The sequence below is a fragment of the Macaca nemestrina genome, chromosome 7 (assembly GCF_043159975.1).
Source record: "Macaca nemestrina isolate mMacNem1 chromosome 7, mMacNem.hap1, whole genome shotgun sequence".
NCBI classification, from domain to species: Eukaryota; Metazoa; Chordata; class Mammalia; order Primates; family Cercopithecidae; genus Macaca; species Macaca nemestrina.
In genome coordinates, this window is record NC_092131.1 from 123,655,839 (window position 1) to 123,677,681 (window position 21,843).

Consider the following 21,843-nt stretch of genomic DNA (forward strand, 5'->3'; position numbering starts at 1 on the left):
TCCTTTTCTTGTATGCCCAGAAATAATTGTCTAAAACTCAAACTGTTACCACACCTGTGTTCAAAACCTTTCAGTGCTCCACATTTTCGTCAAGATAAAGTCTTAACATGGCCTGTTGAAGAAACTTCGTGCCCTATTCTTGTTAATGGTGGAGGGTGTCCAGGTTCTTGGCATCTTGGACAAAGAATTGGACAAAACACACAAAAAGCAAGGAAGGAATGAAGGGATTTGTTGAAAATGAACGTACATGCCACAGTGTGGGAGTGGGCCTGAGCATAGGGGCTCAAAGGCCCTGTTACAGAGTTTTCCATGAGTTTAAATACCCTTTTCTTGGAGTATGCCCTATGTAAATAAAGAGGATGAAGTAAAGTTACAAAGTCATTTACGGCATATACCCTATGGAGAGGATCTTTCCTGTTATAGCTAAAGTGTGAATTGGCTTTATGTTCCCTGCCTCCAGACCGTATTTTCCTGCCTCATTCTGATCATACTTTGTCATTTTTACCTTTTACCGAGCTCTGTTGTCTTTCCAAGCAAGTACTCTTTTCTGCCCTCCCAACTTTGCACAGGCTGTGGGTCTGTCACATCCTCTCTCATGAACAACCTCTAGTATGTCTACCTAACAAACTCATACTGACCCTTTAACACTCAGTTAAATATTAAGTAATCTGACAAGCCTTTCTTCTTCACCTCCCCAGGAAGAATTAAGTCCTTCCCTTTGTGTATTTCCATAGTGGTTTGTATACATCTTGTTATGGCACTTGTCTCATTATGTAATGTTTGCATGTCTGTAAGCAAAGCCTTCTGCCTCTGAAGGCAGGGGCTAATTTGATTCAGCATGGTATTTCTCTAATACCAATAGTGCCTAGTACACAATAGTGCTTAATAGATGTGTATTGAATGAAGAGTGTAATTAATGGAGTGCTTTACATGTGAATTGCTCTAAATAGAGGGCCATGTTTGCAAATGCCTGCGTATCCAAGGTGATTGAGAAATGCAGTGTTCCAGGAATTATGTTTCTTAACAGCCAATTACAAATTATCAATTTTAGATAATTTGAATAAAAACCAAAATAGGTTATACAGAATTGATCTGTCTTTATTAATCCATAAGATGCTTTAGCATGATCATTCTGATTTCTGTGGCTTTTGTAGAGCTATAGCTGAGGAAGCTATAGGGAACTGAGCTGTAGGGGAGTCTGTAGTGATGATTTGTCACAAGCTGGGCCTTGGTTTTTTTTTTTTTTTTTACTTGAATCTCTAACACACATACACTTACTATTTTGTCTATCTAAAGAATACATTATATTCTTTAGATATAAATTTAACACTAAGGAGACTCACAATTGTATTATCATTTTTTTTTCAAATGTAGCTTAAAAAATTCTCAGAAGACAGACAAGCAACATACCTTAAGGTATATATACTATCTTAATTCAGTGGAAAGCTTGCTACATTCAGGCTGTTCCCTATTCAGTGATAGTCCTTGCTGAGCACAAGTGAAGTCTTGTGAACTGAGCTAAGTAGTTAATTTGATGATACTGTCTGGCCATGACTATTTCAAGGGTGCTGGATAACCACCCAAATTATATATTGATTCTTCTAATTCATATGAAATTAGTGTGAGTGGTTACCGTTAATTTGTGTATTGATTTATTGTTCTTTTGTGTTCTCACCTACCCAACAACAGTGTTGCCAGTTAGTAGTTGCAAAACTCAGATATTACTTTTGTGCATGCATTTTCACATCTTTCGAAGTGGCTTTGAACAGAGGCCTATTTGGGGGTATGCTCTTATTATGTTTGCACAAATGATCTGAGAACTATCATGGTGACTGAGCCCTCACTTCCTACATTGCTGTTCCATGTCTTCTTGTTAAACCTAGAAATCTTCCTACAATGCTTGATCCTTTTTAAAGGCAGAATTTGGAATATCGAACAGATGTGTATTTTCTTAGTGACACTCAGAAACATGTATTGTAAATGTGTTTGTTTTTTAGATGCTATATTGTTCAGTTGGCTCCTCTCCACTTGAATCCTTTCCTTTTAATTAGTTTTCCAGCCTGGCTGTCCCCTAAGCTGCAAAACAATGCAGTATTTGTAACATAATTATTTGTGAAAGTGAATCATCTCAACTTAAGTCTAAGAACCATTGACCTACTTATAGAAGGGTTAACTTGAAAATCCTACGTGAAGAAAGGACAATGTAAAGGATTAAGTAATTGTAAAGTATGTGAATATTAGAATCATCAGTGATAGAAACATGGATTCAGTATCATACTTAAGCATGTACTCAGTGACTCACTAACCCAACTATCTGGTTTAAATAATCTATGAACAAACAGAATAAAAGTAAGTCTTGCTACATTGTATTAAGCTGATATCAATTGAGCTTTGGGAAATAGGTCTAAAAATGTATCTTTGAAAATTTAATTTGCTCCTATTATGAACATTTTTATGTTAAGCTGATCGAGTCTCTTAAATACAACATGGAAACATTTATGTCTTTGTAGTGTGACCCTAAAAAACAATTATCGACTGAGGCCGGGCGTGGTGGCTCACGCCTGTAATCCCAGCACTTTGGGAGGCAAAGGCGGGTGGATCACTAGGTCAGGAGATCGAGACTATCCTGGGTAACATGGTGAAACCCCGTCTCTACTAAAAATACAAAAAATTAGCTGGGCAAGATGGCGGGTGCCTGTAGTCCCAGCTACTTGGGAGGCTGAGGCAAGAGCGTGGCTTGAACCCAGGAGGCGGAGCTTGCAGTGAGCCGAGATGGTGCCGCTGCCTCAGAAAAAAAAAAAAAAATTATTGACTGAATAAAATAGTGATTGCTTGCTAAGGCATTTTTTGGTATCAGTTAAATTATAAGTAAGAAAGGCTTTAAATCTTAATTTTTAAGAGACATAGGCCATACATGGTAAATCATGCCTATAATCCCAGCACTTTATGAGGCCAAGGTAAGAGGATTGCTTGGGCCTGGGAGTTCAAGACCAGCCTGAGCAACACAGTTAGACCCCAACTCTACCCACTTCCTCCCCCCACCAAAAAACAGAGAGAGACAGTATTCATCACCAGGTTTTAGTCACAGTTCTATCACTAAGTAGCTGGCTGACTTTGGTGGCTTGGGTTTTCTCATGAGTCGTATTAACTGTTTTATCATGGACATCAGTTGGATCTTATATATGAAAGTGCTCTATAAAATATATACCACATTTAGGAATTAAGCAAGATTTTAGCCTTTTTTCTGCCTGCTTTTTCAACTCTGGGCTGGTCACTTAAGCTTGCCAAGCTTTTATTTCTTCATAGGTAAAATAAAGGAGTTTGGCCTGTGTATTTAACTTGAGAATTGTTTACATTGTGTTTAGCTCTTACAACCTATTATTTATAATTTTTTCTTTTTAAAAAATCAACTGTTTTTTAAAGACATTTCCCTTGCTTATAGTGTAATTACCAATTAATAAGACTGGATTCCTTTAAACTTAACCTGTTTTATTTTATTTAATATCCCTATCAATCTTGTAAGAGTAGGTGGCGTGGGACTCATTTTACTGATGAGGAAAATTGAGGCTCAAGGATGGTGTATGCTAATTAGTGTGAGAGGTGGGATTCCAGTATAGGTCTCTGATCCCAGTCTTTTTTTTTTTTTTTTTTTTAGCATGTGGCTTAAGTGAAGACACATTGCCGTTGCCATATACCTCATGTAGAGCAAGTTTTTGATCTCCATTGCTTTTTGTTTCTTTTTTTCTCTAGATGAATAATGTCTGACCATAATGTTTTTGTAGAAAAGTGCATATATTTGATAGCCACGTGCATGGCTTGGGAATTTTAACATTATAGCACTATGACAAAATGTTAGCATTATGCAACATATACAGTATGTTTGGGAATCATTCAGTGCTTAAAAATAAAGTTTATCCTTCAATTAAGGTGAGCTACTTCTTTTTTAGTAGGTATGTTTTATTTTTAAATGTAGCATTGTTTAATGTTATATATGCTTTTGAACTTAAACACTGTTTTGTGTTTGCTATAGAAGGAAAACAGATGATCCATATACTCACTAAATTTTTTTCTTTTAAAAAAACTCCTAATTTATTTTGTAACCTAGGAAGAGTTTTAAACATGGAAAAATTTTCTGTAATTTCTAAAAATTTCTGTTTTAGGAGGGTGTTGTTTTATGTTGTTTTATTTGTTATTTACATTAAAAATTTTGTAAAAGTCTGTGGGCTATCTCAAATGTGTAGGTCAAACAAGGATTAGAACAAATATGTCCAGAAACATTCCTTTGTGGTTGGAGTTCATTTATGAGTGCTGTGCTTTAACAGTTCCTGTTATAAGCCTCAGATATCCCCTTGTCCAGGCGTGCCAGCCCTAGATGTTGATCTTATCTAGAACAATATTGCTTTTGGGGTTCCTGACAGCACTGATTCAGCCAGTACTCTGATGCTGATTCTCCCTGATTCAGAAACCTCTTCCTCTATGGCATTTCTCAACTCATGCTTATCTTTTTTCTGTTGAAAGTTTCCTAGTGGTCATTACTAGTCCAAAAGTGAATTTCCACGAATAGTTCATGGGTCATAGTTTTATTTTTATCTTCTTAGTAGATAATTTTGAAATGGCTGTGGCACTTTGAAGAGATCTTATCTGCTGCCATTGTTAATGTTGTTCACAAAACTCCAGCTACAATGGCCTTCTTTTGTCTTCTATGAATGTGCCAAGTTTATTCCAATTTCCAAATCTTCTACTCCTTGTCTCTCTGCAAGGAATGGTCTTCCCTCAGACTGGTGGTTTACTGGATCCTTCTTGTCATTTAAGTCTCAGCTTAAATGTCCACTCTTCAAAGAGGCTTCCTTGACAACTCACTGTAAATTAGTGCTTCCCAACTCACTTTATTACATGGCTGCATTTTGTTTTCCTCTTAGTACCAGATCACTAATTGGTAGCTGTTATTTCTCATTAATCTCCTCTGATGGGGACAAAGGGACATTGTGTCTAGTTTACTGTTGTATCTCCAGCACCTACAGTAGTGTCTGCCATAATAGGCATTTCAGTAAATATTTACTGAGTGACCAATGAATGAATATTTTTTCTACTGGCTATTCGTATAAATGTCTTTTCATTATTTTTCATTTTTCCTTTTGGTAGTCAGGAAGATACAATTAATGTTTTTGCAATTAATATTTTTGACATTTTTCTGTTTCTTTGCTGTTTTGTCTCCTAGTTGAATTCTTTTAGAAGAAGGGAAAAACCTCTTGAGATGTGACTGTTTCCGTCTATCTTCTGCTTGCTGGGTGAGTGTCTGAGGCCATACATCTTAGTCATAAAAGCAATTAGCAGGTAGGAAAATTGGCTTCTAACAGCCTCTTCAGTCCTGCTTGAGTTGGCCTCTCCCCCAAGGGACTATCACTGTCAACCTAGCCAAATGAAATTGCCTTCTCATGAACATTTTTCTTTCTGGGATTATAGAACAGGAACAAATTCTAGGTTTACAAAATGAGTTAAAATATGTCAACAGAATAGAACAAAATAATGACCTGCTGCTGAAATTTGAATTCTGAGTCAAGACAGCAACATTTATTTTCAGAAGAGATGACGTTGAAACTGTGGCACTCTTAGTTCTATTGAAATGACTTTATTATGCCAAAACGGTAGATTTAATAACTTATTTATTGGTATTGGTGAGGAAAGTGACAATTCTATAAAATATAGCTTTGACTCTTGGTTGGAACTTTGGTTTATGGCATAGTTGTTGTGCCTTCAATTAACTCTATGGAAAGGGGCAGGCAATTTTGAATGAATACTACTTGATTTCCTTTCCATTTCATTTCCCCAGATATTAATTTATTCAGTTGTGTTCTTTTTGACCATGATAGACCTTTGCCATTGCTATGTGGTATAATTAATATGTATATGCAGGCTTTAAATGAGTTTGATTTTTTTAAAATTACCTATTGATATGTAATAGTTGTACATATTTTGGGGGTACATGTAATACTTTAATACCTGTATACAATGTGTAATGATCAAATCAGGGTAATTGGGATATCCGTCACCTCAAACATTTATCTTTTTGTGTGCGTTGAGAATACAAAAAAAAATTATCTATTTTGAAATATACAGTAAATTGTTGTTAACTCTAACTTCCCTACTGTGCTATTGATCAATGGGTATTATATAAACAGTATACCAATTCTGGGTTGTATATTGATGTATGCTGCAGTGATATGAAATGAAGTGTTGGTTTGCCTTGATCCTTTTTGGTAGGTTTTATCTGATGTGATTCCCAGTCTGAGCTAGTTGTGCAATGTTCTCCCTTTAAAAGCTGCCTTCTACTCAATATCTCCTTTTTATCCTTTTGAAACCTCTGGTCTTTCATAAAACTTAAAGAGCTTGTGTCACTAAATTCTGTTTTAAATGTTTTGTTACAAAAATTAAGAGAAACTCTATACAAAACGAGGGTATTCATTTTGTTTCTGAATGAATGAGATATGCCTTACAAAGCTATCCAGTTGAATGAAGGGCGAAAAAATACACAATCTGTCTCAATAGATGCAGAAAAAGCCTTGGACAAGATTTAACACCCTTTCACGATTAAAAAAAAAAAAAAAACACTCAGCAAACTAAGAGTAGAAGAAAACTACCTCAACATAATGTAGGCCATATATGGAAAGCCACAACTAACATCTTAATCAGTGGTGGAAAACTTTAAGGTTTTTCTCTAAGATCCAGGGACAAGTCAAGGATGCCTGCTCTTACCACTTATATTCACCATAGTATTGCAAGTCCTAGCCAGAGCAATTAGACAAAGAAAAAAATGTATCCAAACTAGAAAGGAAGAAGTAAAATTATCTCTGTTTGCGGATGACATGATCTTATATGTAGAAAACCCTAAAGATTTCATAAAACATGTTCGAATTAAAACAATTCAGTGAAGTTTCTGGATACAAAACAACACACAAAAATCAGTTGTATTACTAATCGTTAACAATGAAAAATCCAAAAATGGATTTGAAATGAAGAAAATTCTATCAAAAAGAATAAAACACATATGAATAAATTAATCAAGAAAGTGGAACACCTGAACACTGAAAAGTACAAAACACTACTGAAAGAAATTAAGACATAAGTAAATGGAAACAGTCCATGTTCATGGGCTGGAAGACACATGTTGTTAAGATGCCAATACTACCCAAAGCAATGTATAGATTCAATTAGATCCCTGTCAAAATCCCAATGACTTCTTTGTAAAAATAGAAAATTTATCCTAAAATTTATGTAGAATCTCAAGGAACTGCAAATAGCCAAAACAATCTTGAAAAGAAGAACGGAGTTGGAGGTCTCTCACTTCCTGATTTCAAAACTTACTACAAAAACTATGGTTATCAAAATAGTGTGATACTGGCATAAAGACAGATGTATAGACCAGTGGAATAAAATGGACAGCCGGCCGGGTGCTGTGGCTCACGCCTATAATTCCAGCACTTTGCGAGGCCAAGGCGGGTGGATCACGAGGTCAGGAGATTGAGACTATCCTGACTAACACGACGAAACCCCATCTCTACTAAAAATATAAAAAGTTAGCCGGGCACGGTGGCAGGTGCCTGTATTCCTAACTACTTGGGAGGCCGAGGCAGGAGAATGGCGTGAACCCGGGAGGCGGAGCTTGCAGTGAGCAGAGATCGCGCCACTGCACTGTAGCCTGGGCGACAGAGCGAAACTCTGTCTCAGAAAAAACAAAACAAAACAAAACAAAAAACAAAAAAACGGACAGCCAAGAACTAAATCCTTGCATATATAGTCAAATGATTTTCAACAAGGATGGCGAGAGAGGAAAGGACAGTCTTTTCAATGAATCGTGTTGGGAAAACTGTATTTCCATATGAAAAAAAAATGAAGTTGGAGTCTTACCTTATACCACATACAGAAAACTAACCCAACATTGATCAAAGACCTAAACATAAAAGCTAAAACTAAAACTCTTAGGAGAAAATCCTCATGACATTGAATTTGTAGTGATTTCTTAGATATAACACCAAATGCACAGGTAACAAAAGAAAAAATAGATAAGGCTGGCACGGTTGCTCACACCTGTAATCCCAGCACTTTGGGAGGCCAAGGCTGGCAGATCACTTGAGGTCAGGAGTTCGTGACCAGCCTGGTCAACGTGGTGAAATCCCATCTCTACTAAAAATAGAAAAATTAGCCGGGCATGGTGGCGTGTGCCTGTAACCCCAGCTACTTGGGAGGCTGAGGCATGAGAATCATTGAACTCAGGAGGTAGAGGTTGCAGTAAGCCAAGATTGTGCCACTCCTCTCCAGCCTAGTCAAGAGAGTGAGACTGTTGTAAGTTGGACTTTACTAAAATTAAAAACTTTTGTGCATCAAAGGACACTATTAACAGAGTGAAAAGACAACCTGTGAAGAATGGGAGAAAATATTTGCAAATCACATATCTGATTAGGGATTGATATCCAGAATATAAAAAAATCCCCTATAACTCACAACTACAAAAAAACCAAACAATTCAATTAAAAAATGATCAAAGGCATTTCTCCAAAGATACAAATAGTCATGAGCATATGAAATGTGCTCAACATCATTAATCATTAGGGAAATTCAAATCGAACCACAATGAGATACCACTTTACACCTATTAGGATAGCTGTTATCGAAAAAGGAAAAAGAAAACAAAACAGAAAACAAGTGTTGGGAAGGATGTGGATAAATTGGAACCTTTGTGCATTGTTGTTGATGGGAATATAAAATGGTGCAGCTGCTATGGAAAACAGTATGGTATTTTTTCAAAAAGGTAAAAATAGAACTATCATATGATCCAGCAATGCCACTGCTAAGTTTTCAAAAGCATTGAAAGTAAATTCTCAAAGACATATGTACACACCCATGTTCATAACAACACTATTTATAATAGCCAGGAGGTGGAAGGTACCCAAGATGTCCATCATCAGATGAATGGATAAACAAAATGAGGTATATACATACAGTAGGATATTTAGCTTTAAAAAGGAAAGAAATCCTGTTACATGCTACAACATGAAAGAACTTGAAGACATTATGCTAAGTGAAATAATCCAGTCACAAAAAGACATATGCAAGCCAGGTGTGGTGGCTCACTCCTGTAATCCCAGCACTTCGGAAGGCCAAGGTGGGAGGATTGCTTGAGCCCAGGACTTCTAAACTAGTCTGGGCAACATAGTAAGACTCTGTTCCTACAGAAAAATTTTTAAAAATTAGCCAGGCATGGTGGTTCCTGCCTGTAGCCCCAACTACTCAGGAGGCTGAGGTGGGAGGATCACTTGAGCCCGGAGATTGTAGCTGCAGTGAGCTGTGATCATGTCACTGCATTCCAGCCTAGGTGACAGAGCAAGAACCTGTCTCAAAAAAAAAAAAAAAAAAAGGCATGCTGTATGAATCCACTTATATGAGGTATCTGAAGTAGTCAAATTCATAGAAACAGAAAGTAGAATACCAGGGGCTGAAGGGAGAGGGAAGAGGAATTCTTAATGGGTATACGTTTCAGATTTGCATGATGAAAAAGTTCTGGAGATGTGTTTCATAACAATGTGAATATACTTAACATTACTGAACTATACACTTAATTTTTTTTTTCCATAATAAAAGAAATGAAGCCAGTCATTCAATAACTGTTCATTAAATGGTTGTTTTGTGTTCTGCATACTGCTGGACTAAGGAGATATAAAGATTACTAAAAGCCCTTAAGTCCTTTAAATCAATGTAACTTAATGTGCAGTTGCATTGATGTATAATATTATTTTTAAAATTTTATTTATTGTAAAAATCTAAAACTGTTCTAAAAAATAATAAAGTCTTAATTTTTAGAACAGTTTTAGATTTTTACAGACACTGCAGACAGTACAGAGCTCCCCACCCCCATACACGGTTTCCCTTATACTATGGTTGTGGTAGAATAAAGAATTTGTCTTGTCTTTGTCTTAGACTTTTTTACATGGAAATTATAAGACCCTTGCAATTTCTGAAGTGATAGGTGTATCTTTGTTATGTAAACTTGGTAACTAATGGTGGGCCTCTATATTGCTTCAAGATGGGAGCTGTCACCAGAAAGAACAACCATGTGATTAGAAAGTTGGGACTTTAGGCCAGCCTGACCTGGTGGGAGTAGGAAGGTTTGAGTCCAGTCATGTGGCTAATGATTTGAACAATTATGCCTGTGTAATAACCCCTCAATAAAAACTGTGGACACCGGAGCTCACTGGAGCTTTTTTTTTTTTTTTTTCTTTTGAGATGCCGTCTTGCTCTCTCACCCAGGCTGGAGTACAGTGGCGCAATCTCAGCTCACTGCAACCTCTGCCTCCCGGGTTCAAGTGATTCTCCTGCCTCAGCCTCCTGAGTAGCTGGGATTACAGGCATGTGCCACCATGCCCAGCTAATTTTTGTATTTTTAGTAGATTCAGGGTTTCACCATGTTGGCCAGGCTGGTCTCAAACTCCTGACCTCAGGTGATCCACCCACCTCAGCCTCCCAAAGTGCTGGGATTACAGGCGTGAGCCACCATGCCCAGCCAAACAGAGCTTTTTGGTTGGTGAAAACAGTGATGTACTGGGAGGGTGAGTGCCCTGATTCATGGGGGAAAGGGCACAGAAACTCTGCACTTCAGACCCTCTAATACCTTGTCGTATGTGTATTTTTTATGGTAAAGTTATAACTTACTCAAGAGGCTGAGGTGGGAGAATTGTTTGAGCCCAGGAGATCAAGGGTTGCAGTGAGCTGTGATTGTGCCACCTCAGTCCAGCCTGGTGACAGAGCAAGATGCTGTCTCAAAAAAAAAAGCTATAGTTATAAATGTAGTACTTTCCTGAGTTGTGTAAATCTCTCTAGCAAATTTCTGAACTTGAGGGAGTCATGGAAACCTCTGAATTTATGGCTAGTTGGTCAGAGTGCAGGTAGTCTGGAGACTCCTGAAGTCCAGCTGGTTTCTAAAGTAAAGGCAATTTAGTTTGGGATCATACCCTTTAACTTGTAGGGTCTACACTAACTCGGGATAGTTAGTGCCAGAATTGAATTACAATATACACAGTTATGGTTGAAACAGAATGGTGGTACCTTCAATTAATGAACCAATGTAAATCCCTTATTTTAAAATAAAGTCTATAATTTACACTGTGGCTCACTCTTTATATTGTGCAGTTTCATGAGTTTTGACAAATTCATAATATCATCTATCTGTGATTACAGTGGTTATGGTAGATACACCATTCAAGCAGAATGTTTTCATTGCTAGAAAAGTCATCTGTGCTCCATTCATTCATTCCTCCTTCCTCACCCCTGAACCCTTGGCAACCATTCATCTTTTCTGTTTTTGTAAGTTTGCCATTTTCAGACTGTCATGTAGTTGGAGTTATATAGTATGTAGTCTCTTCAGATGGCTTCTTTCACTTATCTGTGTTAGTTCAAGCTTCCTGTATGTTCTATGGTTTGATAGTTCATGTATTTTTATTCCTGAATAATATCCCAATGAGTGGACTTAATACACTTTATCCATACCTATTGAAGGACATCTTGGTTGCTTCCAAGTTTTCACAGTTAAGAAATAAAACTTCTATAAACATTTGCATGCAGGTTTTTGTGTGGACATTGGTTCTCAAATCAGAATGCAATTGCTGGATCATACAGTAAGACTAAGTTCAACTTTGTGAGAAATTGCCAAACTATCTTCCAAAGTTACTGCATCATTTTGTATTCCCAGCAACACTGAATGAGAGATCCTGTTGCCCCATGTCTTTGCCAGCATTTGGTGTTGTGTTTTGAATTTAGCCATTCTAATAAGTGTATGGTATGGTAGTTCATTGTTTTAATTTGCAGTTCCCTAATAATATGTGGTATTGAGCCTCTTAACATATGCTTGTTTTTCATATGTATATCTTCTTTGACAAGGTGTCTACTCAGTTCACTGGCCCACATTTTAATCAGATTGTTTTCTTAATGTGGAGTTTGAGTTCTATGTATATTTTGGATAACATCCTGATTTCAGATACGTCTTTTGCAAATATTTTCTCTCAGTATGCGACTTGTCTTTTTATTAACAATGTCTTTTTCAGAGCAGAAGTTTTAATGATGTCCAACTTACCAGTTTTTTTTTTTCTTGGATAGTTCTTTTGGTGTTGAATCTAAGAAGTCATCATCAAACCCAAGTCACCTAGATGTTTTTCTGTGTTATCTTGTAAAATGTTTATAGTTTTATGTTTTATATTTAGGTGTATAATCCATTTTTAGTTAATTATGTATAAATGTAATTTTGTGTGAATTTTGTTTTACATTTTAAAAATTATAAAATATTTAGAACATACAATTAGATATAAACACTGATATAAGGACCTTTATCTAAAGTACTTACCAAATGGCTTTATCAAGTCTTATTTTAGGGAGGCTAAGGCAGTGGGTCGCTTGAGCCCAGGAGCTTTAGACCAGCCTGGGCAACGTGACAAAACCCCATATCTACAAAAAAACTAGCTGGGTGTGGTGGCGTTTGCTTGTAGTCCCAGCTACTCAGGAGTCTGAGATGGTAGGATCACCTGAGCCCAGGAGGTTGAGGCTGCAGTGAGGCATGATTGCAGTACCGTGCTCAAGCGTGGGCGACCTAATGAGACCATCTCAAAAAAAAATAAAAAAGTCTTAACATTTTACCTTATTAATCTACAGATTGGAAATGCAGTTGAGACCCTTGTGAATTCCTCCTTATCTCATCCTTCTCCCCTTCTCAAAAATAACCAATTTATAAATTTTGAAATTTCGTCTTTACATGTATTTCTGCAACTGATTTCAAAATTCAGCATTGTTTTTGAGATTTAGAAGACTTTTTTTTTACTGTAAGGAAAAATTTTAATTTAAAGCAATTTAATGTTAAAGAATCAATTTACTATAAGTGTTAATTTTATCGTGGTTTCTTACATTAGCCTAGATAGAAATGCGTGGTTTTCTGGAATTTACTATGATTTAGTTCTGACCTGAAGGTTAAGTTTTTCAATCCTTTAAAGACATATATTTAAATTTTATTGTGGGATTCATTTTGTAGAGGCTTACTAAATTGGTTCTAAATAGCTATATATATATATATATATGTATTTTTTTTAAGATTTTTTATGTGGTGTGTGTTTTTTAGAATGTATGTACAATTGAGATTAGATTTGTTAATAAGATGTTCCATAGGTAGTCTGTTAAGCATACTCAACAGAAGCTATTGTAGAAAGACTTAATTTTTAAAAAATGTGCTGTTAGTTGGAGAGTGTGTCTTTTATAGATTTCTTTCTGGGGCTCTTTTAAAGTCACAGATTTTCTTTAAGCATCAGTTTCTGAGAGCACCATTTATAGATTTAATCAGATAATCTGTGCAATTCAAGGTGGAGGTAAAGCCATAGCTTCCTCTCTCAGCAAGAGGAAAGGACTTGATTTTGCCTGAGATGGGATGAGTTGAATCTAATTATTTATGCTGATGAATGCAGCAAGTTTCATCCAGTAAAAGCGGAAGCTGTCAGATGTTTACAGAATCCTCTGTGGCCTAAATTAAATCTGAACCATACAGGATTGCAGTCTTTAGAGGAGGCTACTCCCATTGTCTGCTATATTAATTGTGCATGCTAATCTGTCACTGCTGATTTGATTATCATTGCTTATTTATCCTTTCATTGCTATGCAGTTTGAGTCCAATAGCTAAAAAAGCTCAAATTTTTACTGCTTTACACATTTGAAAAATAATGACCTCTTTTTACCTCAAGATAGTTTATTATAGGTTCCAGAAAGTGGTGTGATGGTACTTCCAGTCCAGATTGTTTTTTTCTATCAGCACCCCAAATTATTGACAGATTCAGCTGTAATTTAATGAGAACAGACTAATATGCCAAGAGAATTGATTTTTTTCTTAAGTCCTTGCTCTTCTTACTTAGCTCTATTGCATGAAATGCTAAAGTAGCTTTTCCGCCTCTGTCTTCCTCAAGGATGAAATGTGTTCCAGATTTTGTCTCCCCATCTCTTCTTCTAGTGACACTATGTTCATAACTGTGCTATAATAATAAAGGGTTACCGGCAAATGACTTTTTCAGTGTTAATTTTTTGCATATGCCATGGTTTTAGATTTCATCTCATTCATGGGAATTAATCCGTGGTAAAGGTTTTGTAGCATATCTCTGAGGTAAGTGAAAGTTAAAAATTCTGTTGGTGTGGAATCTCTGCCAGACTATGTCTTATCTTCTGTTTGGTATTTTGTGTTCAGGATCTTTATATGCCAGGATGATGAATTCAGATTAATCTCTGGATGATGCTACAGACCTATTAATTTCAGAGAAATCATCAAATTCTTATTTTGATCATGTAGTTACTTTACATTATTAATTATAATCTTCAACAATTATTTCTTGATTTTTAAAATGAATATTCACTAATGGTTTCTCCTCTCAAATAAATGAAATACCATTCCTGGCACCTTTCAAAATAAACTGTATTAATTTTGTCTTGGCATACTTAGAACATTTTTTTTTTCCCCAGTGGAGCTTTCATGTCTGTATTATCTTGTCTTGGTTGAGTTTATTTGGACTTCTTTTACTCTTCTACATGCTTCTCAAACTTCATGGGCACAGGTAGGATATAATCATGCTTCTTACGGTTGGCATCTTGAGGGCTAGTCCCGCATCTTGATTGGTTACTTTGTTGTCTTTTTTCTCATTTTCCTATCTTTACTCCTTCTGTTTGCTCTATAAACACCTACTATAATCTAGTGAATTTATGTCTTTGGATATTTGTGTATCTTTGGAAAATATTATATAGTGTTTCGTACATATACATATAGGTTTGTAATTTTCACAAATGGCCTTAGTCTGTACATCCTATTTTGTTCTTTTTTTTTTCATTTAGCCCTATATTTAAACAATCTATTTTTGTTGCTATATGCAATTCTGGTTCATCACTTCTGACTGCTATACAGTATTATATCATGTGCACACTCTTATCCATGTATACTATGTATTTATCTTATTTATACATTCTTCTGATGGCACTTGGGTGTATTCAACTCCATGTGCCATTAATAATGTTGCAGTGATAATCTTCATTTTGTTTTATAGAGGTATAATCAAGAATGTGATTGATTGGTTGTTGGATGTCCATTATTAAGTTCACTAAGTATTGCCAGATTGCTCTGTAGAATGACTAGATAGTTTTTACTGCTTTGAGCGGTGCACGAGGATTCACAGACTATTTTTCATGTGGGCAACAAGCAACCAAAATGGACTGAAGAGTTGCTTTTATAGACATGATTAGCAAACTGCCAAATTATTTATGTGTGAATAATATAAAACCAAAGTAGGTTACTATTAGCCACCTCACTCAGAAGGGACTCCTGAGTGGAAAAGCTGCCTTGGTTCCTAGTAAAGGTCTCTATAATGAGAGCTTTTTGGTGAGAGAATATGAGGGTGAGCCCTCATTGCAAGTAACTCTGCCTACTAGCCATGTGGACAGTGTAGTTCTGCAAGATGTAAATGATTAGATTCTTTGTGCCCATTGTGATTCTTGGAATGCAAACATGAATGAGGCTGATTCTCTGCCCCTGAAGCTCTATAGTTGTAGAATAAGTTGGTGCAGGACTTGTGCTCATCTGTCTTTTGGAGAGACCCCTTTGCTTCATCTCAGAGAAGCTGGCACTCACTGTTTAGTCTTTCATAGCAGTCTTTTAATGACACTGTTATTCTTGTTATCTTACCTTCAAAAATTAAGACACAGAGATACCTGGGCCTATTAACTCTGACCATTTGGAGTCCTACTAGTCCATCATTATATTTAACCTGGTAAAAGATTTCCCGGAAGGAGATAGGTGTTCTTATTGTGGCATTTGTTTCCTGAAGTGCAATGATTGGGGGGAGGGATGGCATGTTGTTAAGTCCCTTTGACTTGGTAAAATAGAGATTGGAAACTATTACCTAGAAACATGGATTAAATACAAGTAGTGAGAGGGCTGTGTACAGTGACTCACCCCTGTATCTGAGCACTTCGGGAGGCTGCAGTGGGAGGATTATTTGAGGTCAGTAGTTTGAGACCAGTCAGGGCAACATAGCAAGACCCTGTCTCTACAATAGCAACAAAAAATTAGCTGCATGTAGTATTGCACGCCTGTAGTCCTAGATACTCAGGAGGCTGCGTCAGGAGTTTCGCTTAAGCCCAGACTTCATGGCTGCAGTGAGCTACAGTCATTCCACTGCGATCCAACCGGGACAACGAGCCAGACCCTATCTCTTGAAAAAAAGTAGTAAGCATCAACGTAAACGTAATGTATAAGAATACAGATAACAATATTGGGCAAAATAGCAGAAAAAACAGTTTCCTATCTTCACCCATCTAAATTTCCATTAAAAAGACCAGTAGATACATAGATGAATGGGAAAAACACTGCATGTGTATCAGAAGCTAGAGCTTAATGCCACGCATGCCAGAAAACCCAGAATAATCCTTGTTATGCAGCATTGCTGATGGGCCTGGAATGAAAGAAGGTAATTGAGGAGGAGCCCCTCAAGGAGAATCTTTCTGAGAGAGAACTCTTAAGTTGGGAGGGACAGTAAACTTAATGCATGTTCCTACAAAGCACAGTGTTTAAATTCCTCTCTTGGCTCTTTGACCAGAAGCATTTGTGAACACTGTTTATAGATCCAGACTTTGCTTATAGCACCTCCCTAGAAGGAACCTGTCCACATAGGTGGCCTAGTCACTAAGTTCCCAGCTACCAACCCTCCTGCCTCAAATCCTGTTCAGATTGCTGGATAGCTCAACTAGCAATCTGTTGAGATTTGTGTTCTCAAAAAGGTTTAGTTATTAAACCTGGGGAAGCTGGATATCAGTAATAAAAAGGAAGCAATCTGACAGGATTCTGAAGGCACGAAAATACAGTTGCCAAATTAAAATCTCTGGATGCAGTGAATACCAAATTAGACACTGCAGAAAGAAGTCAAAATGACAAAATAAGACAAAAGGAAGATAGGTCAGGAGATAAAATATATTGTACCAATAGCAAGAATATCAGAAAGAGAGAGATGGAGCACACACATTGTTTAAAAAAAAAAAAAAAAAAGATGGAAACGATGCTGATCCAAAAGTCATACAAAAAATATGAAAATATTTCCTGGTGGACTTTTCATAATTGGAGGCATTTATGCTAGAGACAATATGAAAGGAATCGAGTTGATGGAGGTATAGAGAACCAACCTGTAAATTCTTGCGTGAAAGAACAAACTGCCTGGGTTGTGAGTGGAGGAGATGCTGAATAAATCTGACTAAATCTCCTCTACTTCTCAGTAACAAGGATATGCAGGTACAAGTAGAAACCTGGCAAGATGGGAGACCTTCATCTGGAAATATTTCTTCTTCCCGGAATAATAAAAGGCCTTCTTTCTGATGTCAGGAGCAGAAAGACTGCATGGTTGGGCAGTCGTTTCAAAAGAGAAGACAGCATTACTGTTATTCACAAGTGATCAATTATCTATCAGAAAATCTAGGAAAATTACCTGAAAGCGTATTTGAACTAAAATTATGTAGTTAGTTACAGTCTAAATGTACTGAAGTCAGTACTTTTTCAATATTCAAGGAATACCTAGTTGGAAACTACAATGGAGAAAAAAATCTCCTAAGTATTTAGAGACTATATAAAAAGTACAGAAATTATTTTTTAAAAAACTTAACTGTACAGGATAACATAAAGAGAGTTGAATAAGTACAAAGATTAAACATGTTTCTAATAAGCAGGACTCAGTCTTATATTAATTCTTCCCAAATGTATGAATTTGATGCAGTTCTAATCAAAATCTAATTAACATTTTTGATTCAGAAGTGGGGTGAAATAGGGAAATTTAACAAAATTGGTCTGAAATTGTTCTAGAATAAGTTTAAAAGAAAATTTTTGAAGGAGTAGCATTATGAAGTTGGAATTTTACCACCATGTATTAGAAGATTTTTATAAATCTGCAATAATTAAAGCCATATGAAGTTGACTAAGAATGGAACAAGCTAGAGTCCTAAAAAAAGACAGATTAATGTATGATAGTGAAGCCATTTCAATTCATTAGGAGAATGAATTAGTAAACAAAAGTGGTAAGAATATTGACTTAAAAATCACAAGAATATAAAACTAGAGTTGTGCTTCACACCATGAGCTAAGATTTCAGATGGTTGAAATAATGAAAACATTTTAAAATAGAATAAAAACATAAGGAAATGTGTGTGTATAAGTTTATAATCAAGTAGTGGAGAAATTATTTTTTATTTTTAATGTTTAAGAAAATATTTCTTCTTAGATAAGCTTATATAGTTGTTAGAGAAAAGAAATATACAAGCAAAAAGAAGAAAAAATACCCAGACTTCTACCCAGTTAGAAACCACAAAACCACCATTGGTTTCTAACTTGATAGCATGTTGGTTGTATATAAAAGTGCTCTTCTAAATGCAAAATTAAATGAAGAGTAACATAAAAAGTGATTGAATCCGGCACAGTGACTTGTGCGTTGTAATCCCAGCACTTTGGGAGGCTGAGACAGGAGGATGGCTTGAGCCTAGGAGTTCAAGAACAGCCTGAGCAATAAAGTGAGACCCTCTTCGCTATTAAAAATAAATAAATAAATAGATTTAGTTGCACAAAAATTATGTATCAAATACCATCAACAAAATTGAAAGGCAAATGTCAAATATGAAGGAATATTTATGCCATGTGATAAAAATTTAACATCTTTAATGTATGAAGAGCACTTATAAGTCAATAAGAAATGAATACCTGAATAGGAAAAGAAGCAGTCATGAATAGGGCAGTTTGTCATGGAAAGCAAAATCAACTAATAAATGTGGGAAAGCATCATCAATCTCATTAGTAAACAAAGAAATGGAAAATAAAACAATAAGTTACCGTTAAAAAACAATGAAGTACCTTTTAAAATCTACCAATAAATGTGGGAAAGCATCATCAACTTCATTAGTAAACAGAGAAGTAGAAAATAAAACAATAAGGTACCGTTAAAGAAAAATGAAGTACCCTTTAAAATCTACCAGATTTTAAAAATAATAATGCCACTATGGGACAGGGTGCTTGGAAACAATCACTGTCATTAACTAATAAAATTTATATTTTCCTCTAACTTTCCAATGAAAAGTTTTTTTTTTTTTTTTTAGTGAGACAGAGTCTCGCTCTGTTGCCCAGGCTGGAGTGCAGTGGCGCGATCCCGGCTCACTGCAACCTCCACCTCCTGGGTTTGTGCCATTCTCCTGCCTCAGTCTCCCGAGTAGCTGGGACTACAGACACCTGCCACCACACCCGGCTAATTTTTTTGTATTTTTGGTAGACACGAGGTTTCACTGTGTTAACCAGGATGGTCTTGATCTCCTGACCTCATGATCCTCCCGTCTCAGCCTCCCAAAGTGCTGGGATTACAGGCGTGAGCCACCGCTCCTGGCCAAAATATTTTTTAACAAACAAAAAATATATGGTGACTAGATATTCCTGTTTAGGTTCAGGGGGAAGAAAATCAACTTTTTGTGGTTTTGTCAAAAAAGGACTCACATATGCATTGTGAGTGAGGAGAAATGTAAGCTTATATTACTAGCCATTCTCTAGAGCAGCTTATTTTTTTATTTATTTTTACATGTATTTTGAGATGGAGTCTTGCTCTGTCGCCCAGGCTGGAGTGCAGTAGCGTATTTTTAGTAGAGACAGAGTTTTGCCATGTTGACCAGGCTGATTTTGAACTCCTGACCTCAAGTGATCCGCTCGCCTCAGCCTCCCAAAGTGCTGGGATTACAGGCGTGAGCCACCTCGCCCAGCCTCTAGAGCAGTTTGGAAAATATATTAAAAGCATTCATGAGTGCCGGGCACAGTGGCTTACGCCTGTAATCCCAGAACTTTGGGAGGCCGAGGCAGGCAGATCTCAAGGTCAGGAGTTCAAGACCAGCCTGGCCAATATGGGGAGACCCCATCTCTACTAAAAATACAAAAATTAGCTGGGCGTGATGGCACAAGGCTGTATTCCCAAGCTACTCGGGATGCTGAGGCAGGAGAATCGCTGGAACCCGAGAGGCAGAGGTTGCAGTGAGCTGAGATCGTGCCACTGACTCCAGCCTGGGCGACAGAGCGAGACTCCATCTCAAAAAAAATAAATAAAAAATAAAAACATTCATGATCTAAATACTCTTTGATCCAACATTTATACTTAAAATAATTTATCCTAGGGAAATTATCAGAGCTGTGCAGGAAGACATATATTTCAAAGGTATTCTATGTATACAAGGATATTTATGATACAGAAAATGTAGAAACAACCTAAATATTTAAAATAGAAAGTTGGCCAGGCTTGGTGGCTCATGCCTGTAATCCCAGCACTTTGGGAGGCCGAGGCAGGTGGATCACCTGAGGGCAGTTCAAGACCAGCCTGGCCAACATGGCAAAACCCTGTCTCTACTAAAAATACAAAAATTAGCTGGGCTTGTTGGCACATGCCTGTAGTCCCAGCTATTGGGAAGTCTGAGGCACGAGAATCAGTTGCGCCCAGGAAGTGGAAGTTGCGGTGAGCCGAGATAGTGCCACTACACTTCAGCCTGGGCAGCGGAGCAAGACTTTGTCTCAAAATAAATAAATAAGTAAAAATTTTAAACATAATAAAATAGAAAATTGATTCAATCTACTATATAGTATATATCTATAATGGAATGCCATGCAATAATTAGGAATGCTAATAGTAAATGACAAAAGTTGAGTGTAAATTTTAGGTACACTTTGATCCTAATTACTCAGCCATTCACTCACAAATACTTCGTACCTCCTGTATCCCAGGAATTGTTTTAGAACCAAGAGATAGAGCACTGAGTGAGGAAAAAACAAAACAGGTCATTTCTTTGCCTTCATGGAACTTACATTCTAGCTAGTAGAGATAGAGCAGTGAACAAATAATTTGTCAGTTGGTGATAATTGGAGAAAAATATAACAGAATAGGGTGATAAGGTGTACCAAGGGAGGGAAAGGGTAGGTCAGGGAAGTGTCTGAAAAATGATATTTGAATAAAGAGCTGAAGAAAGGGAGGAAGAGAGCAATGTTTACATCTGGGGTAAGAGTATTCCTTGTGGAGGGAACTGTGTGTGTTCCAGCAAGAGTAAGGAGGTCAGCTTAACCAGCACAGTTAAACCAGGGAGGAGAGTGTATGGGAAACAGGGTGAGAGAAGTGGAGGTTAGGGGTAAAGATGGAGGACCTTGTAGGACCTTTGTAAGCACTTTAGACTTACACATTGATGAGATGAGAAGCCATTGTAGGGTTTTGAGCAGAGGGATGAAATATGACTGACATTTTAAGAGATCTTTTTGGCTGTTTGGTGTAGAATAGACTGGAGAGGAGCTGTTATGGAATCATGGAAATAGGAGGTGATTGTAATAACCCTGTCAAGAGATGACAGTAGCTTAGACCAATGATGAGAAGTAGTTTGATTCTGGATTTACAACTCTTGCCCACAAAGCCTTGTTTAAGGAAATAATGAAATACATACATCAACGTGTCAATAGTTATCTCTATTTGGTAGTATTGCTAGTGATTTGTGTTTCTTTATGTAGACCAATGTTTTTCAGAATTTCTATATTATTACTTTTAAAAACAGTAAAAAACAACTAAAAGTGACTTCCACTTTTATTGTATTTTTTTTCTTGATTTCAAAGTATAATGTGTATTTAAAATTTTAAGAATTTTTTTAATGTTAGGCAGTCGCTTCTGTCTTGTGATTCAGAGGGTGAATAGGTCCAGCTCTTAAATTAGAACCAAGATATTAGTTAACTGACTAGTGTAATTGATC

The 21,843-nt window shown here is 36.7% G+C and overlaps 1 protein-coding gene across 31 annotated transcripts in view; it reads left to right on the forward strand.

Annotated features, from left to right (window-relative positions):
• The window catches only part of LOC105491024 (pseudopodium enriched atypical kinase 1), a 305,249-nt gene that overhangs the window by 80,519 nt on the left and 202,887 nt on the right, over positions 1–21,843 (forward strand). For 17 of the 31 annotated variants that reach the window (XR_011626306.1, XR_011626305.1, XM_011757117.2 and 14 more), the window contains one exon: positions 5,219–5,288. The exons of 13 other annotated variants lie outside the window; for them this stretch is intronic. The gene's annotated coding sequence lies outside the window, so the exon portion shown is untranslated. Of the gene's footprint in view, positions 1–5,218; positions 5,335–21,843 lie in introns of all 31 variants that reach the window. One more of the 31 variants, XM_011757114.3, reaches the window with a different exon arrangement.